The sequence below is a fragment of the Nelumbo nucifera genome, chromosome 4 (genome assembly GCF_055504915.1).
Source record: "Nelumbo nucifera cultivar China Antique chromosome 4, China Antique-T2T, whole genome shotgun sequence".
NCBI lineage: Eukaryota > Viridiplantae > Streptophyta > Magnoliopsida > Proteales > Nelumbonaceae > Nelumbo > Nelumbo nucifera.
In genome coordinates this window covers 88,585,012-88,591,090 of record NC_142652.1, presented here as the reverse complement: position 1 = coordinate 88,591,090, position 6,079 = coordinate 88,585,012, and the positions used below count along the sequence as shown (strand labels likewise).

General features: G+C 43.9%; 2 pseudogenes across 2 annotated transcripts; one reads left to right on the top strand and one right to left on the bottom strand.

Moving 5' to 3' along the window:
• Nucleotides 1–2,129: 2,129 nt before the first annotated feature.
• Nucleotides 2,130–3,833, top strand: LOC104612548 (putative aspartic proteinase GIP2 pseudogene; annotated as a pseudogene). Its single transcript, XR_016068638.1, has one exon. The product of XR_016068638.1 is annotated as a putative aspartic proteinase GIP2 pseudogene (transcript).
• A 565-nt stretch (nt 3,834–4,398) lies between these two features.
• On the bottom strand, nt 4,399–5,867 carry LOC104612558 (putative aspartic proteinase GIP2 pseudogene; annotated as a pseudogene). The gene has a single exon (XR_016068639.1). The product of XR_016068639.1 is annotated as a putative aspartic proteinase GIP2 pseudogene (transcript).
• Nucleotides 5,868–6,079: the final 212 nt, after the last annotated feature.

Genomic DNA, 6,079 nt, shown 5'->3' with positions numbered 1-6,079 from the left:
TCAAATTTTATTAACGTTGAAAAACAATCCAAAAGTGGTCAATATATAATTTTGTCAAACGCATATTGGATCATATCCATCAATATGACCTAGGAAAGGCAACGTGGCATCCCCTGCCACGGGGCGGGGCGGGGCATCCATTCCCCATCGGGGATGGAGAATTCCCAAATTTTCCCCACTCCAAGGCAATTACTTAAAAATTATCTATTTTATGTACAATTTATACATAGGATATATGCATTTGGGGGTAATTTAGAATTGAATTATAATACTTTAGGGGTAATTCAAAAATAAAATTATGGGATCTTAGGATTTTAAAAATTTAGGAAAAACTTAGAGATATTTTAAATATCAATATTAAACCTAGAGATATTTTACTAATTTACCTTTGGGTTCGGGGCGGGTTCGAGGAATTATATACAAAACCCATTCCCGCCCTGTACCCGATTCAGAGAAAAATTATTTTCTCCATCCCCACCCGTCCTTATTTAGAATCGGGGAAAACCCACCCCAATTTTACGGGGAAATTATCATCCCTAATACAACCCAATGCTATTGTTCTAATACGCATTACTCATTAAATATGTTTTCAATTGTCACGTATCCCATATCCATACTCATGGACAGAAATATGACACCTCATTTTGGGTTATCTATTATCATATCGATAATTTTAAACCTTGTCAACATAGCAGTATGAGTAGCATAACAACCCACATTACACAATGGCAAGGAGACAAGATGAACATGATATTTTTTGATAAGCAAACGAATATGAACTTTTTTCTTTTTTGGTAAATAGATGAACGCAAACTTTTAGTCATAGAGTAATTGTATCATCACACCTTGTGCATTCCCTTTCCGTATTTCTTAATGGGTTTTTCTTTGGGTTCGTTTGTCTAATCTTTCTATTTTTCTCTTCTCTAATTTGTAGGCACGCCAAGTCAATCCTGTCCTTGTCACCAAAAGAGATCTATGCTCCATGGGCTCTCGTGAACTTTGTCTCATCCATCACAATATCACGTACACCTCATCCTCCTCCAATACGGCATCTCGGATTAGCTGAACGCTTGAGCCCCATTGTAGAAGGTGTGGGTCCCATATGTTTTATTAGATTATATTTGACATTTCTTATTTTAAAGATTTGTCTCCTTTTTGTATTTAAAAATTCAGGGGCATCTTAATCTAACTGTGTAAAAAGAAGACAAGTCTTTAAAATAAGGAATGTCAAATGCAGCCTTACTGGCATCGAACTTTATCATTGGTTCTACAGCCAAACTGTTCAACTAATCCTTGCTCTATCTGGCTTTACATTGGTTAGAGACAAAATCTTACACACTAAATGAACACAAAAGTGTTTTATAATCTATAGTAAAGTGTGGGTCTCATACGATTGTACAGGGCCTATAAAACACTAAAGCTGCATTTGGAAATGGTGTAAATGCACATTTACATGCTACAAATCAATGCATCTCTGTGGTTCAGGTGAATGCAAAGTGGGATTAGTTTTTTTTTTTTTTTTTTCTCTATATTTTACACACTTTTTGTTTGGCAACTAACATGCAAAACATGGGTGCTTCTCCTTCACATCGTTTTCAAATGCATACAAATCAGGGCTAGACTAGGGTGCAATAATGCACTCAACTGGCATTTACACTGTTTCCAAAAGCAATCTAACATCTTCATTTGTGACCTTTTTTTTTTCTTTTAATCTTTGATAATGGTTAATAAAATCAAAAGGTGGTAAAAAAAAAAGTAGTCCAATTTGATGCATAGGATTTTCTCTCCAATCCATTTAGATGATGTTTGGAATCGATATTGTTTTCTGAGATTTGTTTTCCCATAAAAAGGTGTTGTATAAGCATATTATTTTCTCAAGCTTTCTATTTGATACCATTATTGTTGCTGCCATATAAGCGTTTTTTTTAATGTTAGATAGAAAAAAGAAGAAAACATAAAAAAAAAAAAAAAAAACATTTTTAAGAAGAAACGATATTATGCCGGCTACAGGCTGTGCTGTGGGCCCGATGGAATTAGTTTGAGAGTGATTTTCTGGTCTTAAAAAACATAAAAAAAAGGACTATTGAGCAATTGAGAGCCATCATTAAGTGCATATGGCCCGGGGTCAAAAGCCTATAGCTAATGCCAAATGCAATAGGCTAAAGCTAAGGTGTGGGGTATCCGGTGCTTTTATCTTCCTCTTTTTTCAAACCAAAAGAGTTGGATTTGGATACATTATAGTTCATAGATGAGCCAAAACCAAAACAGCCCAATTTTAACAAAGCTGAAAAACATCAAAGACTCCCACCATCCATATCCTTTCTCTTCAATGGACTGGATTTGGTCCCAACGTTTCCATCTCCTCTCTTTTTCTCTTCTTACCTTTCTCATTGCTCTATCGGACGCCCAGAAGCAGAAACCCTTCCGACCACATTCTTTCATCCTTCCCATCACCAAAGATGCACCAACTCTCCAATACGTGACCCAAATTAGGCAAAGGACTCCATTTGTGACGGTTGATCTTGTTGTAGACCTCGGAGGCCAATTCCTATGGGTGGACTGTGAATCTGCCTACTTCTCATCCTCCTACCACCCAGTCCCCTGCAACTCCTCTCAGTGCTCAGCCACCGGAGCCAATGGCTGTGGGCAATGCCTCTTACCCGCAAGCCCTGGCTGCAGCAACAACACCTGTGTTCTCTTCCCAGGTAACACAGTCACTAAGACGACCACCAGTGGAGAGCTCACTGAAGACATGATTGCCGTCCGCTCAACAGATGGGTCCTCGCCTGCCACCCGAATTGTCTCCGTCCCTCGCTTCCTCTTCACATGTTCCGCCAGATTCCTCTTGGAACGCCTCGCTGGTGGCGTCAAAGGTATGGCGGGGTTAGGCCGGGGCCCAATTGGGATGCCATCTCAGTTGGCAGCTGCATTCAGCTTCCCCCGGAAATTTGCTGTTTGTTTACCATCGTCGGCGAACGTCACCGGCGTAATATTCTTCGGTGACGTGCCTCATAACTTGCTTCCAGAAGTCGAAGTCTCCCGGATTCTGAGCTACACCCCACTCATCACCAACCCTGTAAGCGCAGCGTCAACTTTCACAAAAGGGGAGCCTTCGGTTGAGTACTTCATTGGCGTCAAATCGATTGAAATCAACAAGAAGCCCGTCCTGTTGAACTCAGACTTGCTATCCATCGACGGAGAAGGCGTGGGTGGGACAAAAATCAGCACTGTTGTGCCCTACACCACTCTGGAGACCTCCATTTACAACTCTGTAACTGGTGCTTTCATGGAGGAGGCCATCTCCATGGGCATTACGAGAGTGGGAGCTGTGGCACCATTCGGGGCATGTTTTAGTTCAGAGAGCATCAGAGGCAGTCGGATGGGAGCAGAAGTTCCCAGCATCGATCTGGTGTTGCAGGGGCAGAGTGTATGGAGGATCTTCGGGAAGAATGCAATGGTGGATGTGAGGGAAGGCGTGCTGTGTTTGGGGTTCTTGGATGGAGGTAGGAACCCCAGAACTTCGATCGTTTTAGGGGGTCACCAGTTGGAGGACATTCTTCTACAGTTTGATCTTAAGACTTCGAAGCTGGGATTCAGCCCATTGCTCCATTATAGACAGACGAGCTGTGCTAACTTCATCTTCACAACCACTGCCTCTTAGCTCCCCAGAACTTGTCGTATTAATTGATCTCAGTCCGTGCTTTTCCTCCTAATGAATCTAGATCTCGTTTTAATTATGCTTACTGTTGTTTCTTCCCTCGTTTTTGTTTACATCTCTGTCCAATTAATGTTCTCTGAATTACTATAAGAATTCAGATTAAAGAAAGTTTGATTCATATCTTCAGTTTTATATGGATAAGGCGTTGTGGCACTAATTCATCTCTCTATCTCATCATCTGTGGAGACTCTCTCTGTCTCAGAGAGAGAAAATCTTCAATTGAAACAACGAAATCTGTTTCTCTGTAGAGTTTTCCCCACACGAAATTTTCTCTGATTTCTGCAAATTCTTCTGCTCTCACATTAAATAAAAAACACTAGAAAATTATATGGGTTCGAACCGGTCAGGGGTCCGGTTACCGGTTCGAACGGTCCAACCGTTCGACTCGAACGCCGGTCCGTTCTGATAAAAATTTTAAAAATGGTCAAAACTATTTGAACGGTTAACCGGCCGGTTCAGCGGTTTGTTGATCAAAATCAACGGTTTTAGGAAAAAAACGGTTTTGAAGAAAAACGGAACCAGTCAGGTGACCGATTCCCGCGGTCCGACCATCCGATCCGATCCAATTTTGAAAACAGTGAGCAAAACCCATATCAGATTTCAAATGAATTTCCCAGATTTTTCGGTATAATACTGTTATTTGGGAATCTGCCTCTGAATTATCGAACCCATCCTTCTCCTTTAATGGAAAAAGTAAAATTTCATTCACATGTGAATATGTGACAGATATCCGATTACACGTCAGTAAATTAAAATTTACGTGTTTAATCCAAAAAAACTATGAAGAGACTCTGCGAATCGGACGGAGGTTGAAGTCGGAACACGTCATTTGTCTGGTCAAGAGCGAAGAACTGAACCCCAGTCTCGAAGCACCCACATCCAACAGTACAAGATTGTTCTCTAACTGAAACCCTCCCACCACGATCGACGTCCTTGCGTTCGGCCCTCCGTCCAGGAACCCCAGACACATCACATCTTCCGATACCTGAACCATCGAATTCGCACCGGAGATCCTCCAGTACACCATCTCGCTCTGCAACACCAGATCGATGGTGGGCACGGACGGACCAGTTCGCGTGATATCCACGCTTTCCGAGCTAAAGCAGACGCCGAAAGGTCCCACCGATGCCACTCTCGTCATGTTGAAAGCGGCAATGGCAGCTCTTTCGAAAGCTTTGGTAAAGATTGCATAGATAGAGCTCTCCATTGTGCTGTACGGAACAACTGTGCCGAGCTTGGTTCCTCCGGTGCCTTCTCTGTCGTCGATCGAGAGCAAGGATGCATTCAACGATAGCTTCTTGCCGCTGATTTTGATGGACTCCACTCCGATGAAGTAATCGTCAGGCAGTAGCGGGTTGACGATCACAGGGGTGTACTGTAGTGTCTCCAACAGGTCGATGCCTGAAACCACCGTATAAGGCCCATTGCCGAAGAAAACAACTCCGTCCGATGCGGTTGACGATGGCAAACAGATGGCGAACTTCCGGTCGAAATTAAACGCTGCTGCAAGCTGCGACGGTAACCCAATTCGGTTGCGACCGAAGCCCGCCATTCCCCTGACACCGCTCGCTAGATGAGCCAAGAGGGGAGTTGGGGCACACGAGAAGAGGAAGTGATGGGCGGTAGCAATTGGGCCAGGCTCTGATCCGTACGCAGAGGGAAGGGCTATCACGTCTACTGCAAGCTCGCCGCTGGTGACAGTGCCGGTGACGGTGTTCTCTGGGGACAAACCACAGGTGTGATTGTTACAGCCGGGGCGAGGAGTAGAGAAACAGAGGCCGCAGCGTTGGGCATTGGCGGCAGCGCACTGGATGGAGCGGCAGCGGACAGATCGATAGGAGGAGGAGGAGTAGCCGGAGTCGCAGTCAACCCACAAAAATTGACCGGCAAGATCGAGGACAAGGGGGAAGGGGGTAAGCGGAGTGCCTTGATAGATGCGAGTCACATATTGGTGGGTTGCACCATCCTTCGTAATGGGAAGGAACAGAGTGGCTGGTGTGGAAGCCTCAGACAGAGAAAAAAAGAAGAGGAAGAGTAAGAGGAGACGCAGAATTGCCATTGATGAAGATTGAAGAATGAGAGAGAAGAGAGAGGGGAGATGGCCAGATGGGTGGGTGGGTGGGTGGGTGGGTTATTTTACTGAGCTGAGTTGTGGTGCGGTGAGGCGACGCGGATTGTCTTTAAACTATTTTGTCGCTTTCCAATCCAACACAAGAAAAAGTGGATATTGGATAAGACCTCCAAGAAGGAAGCCACGCTTATCCAATCAAACGCCCTTATCTTTTTCCTTTTGCCTTTTTCCTTTACTGTGGAGACAGGTGGAGCACATGGTTTTTTGGTGCATCCGACATGAGGCGAAAG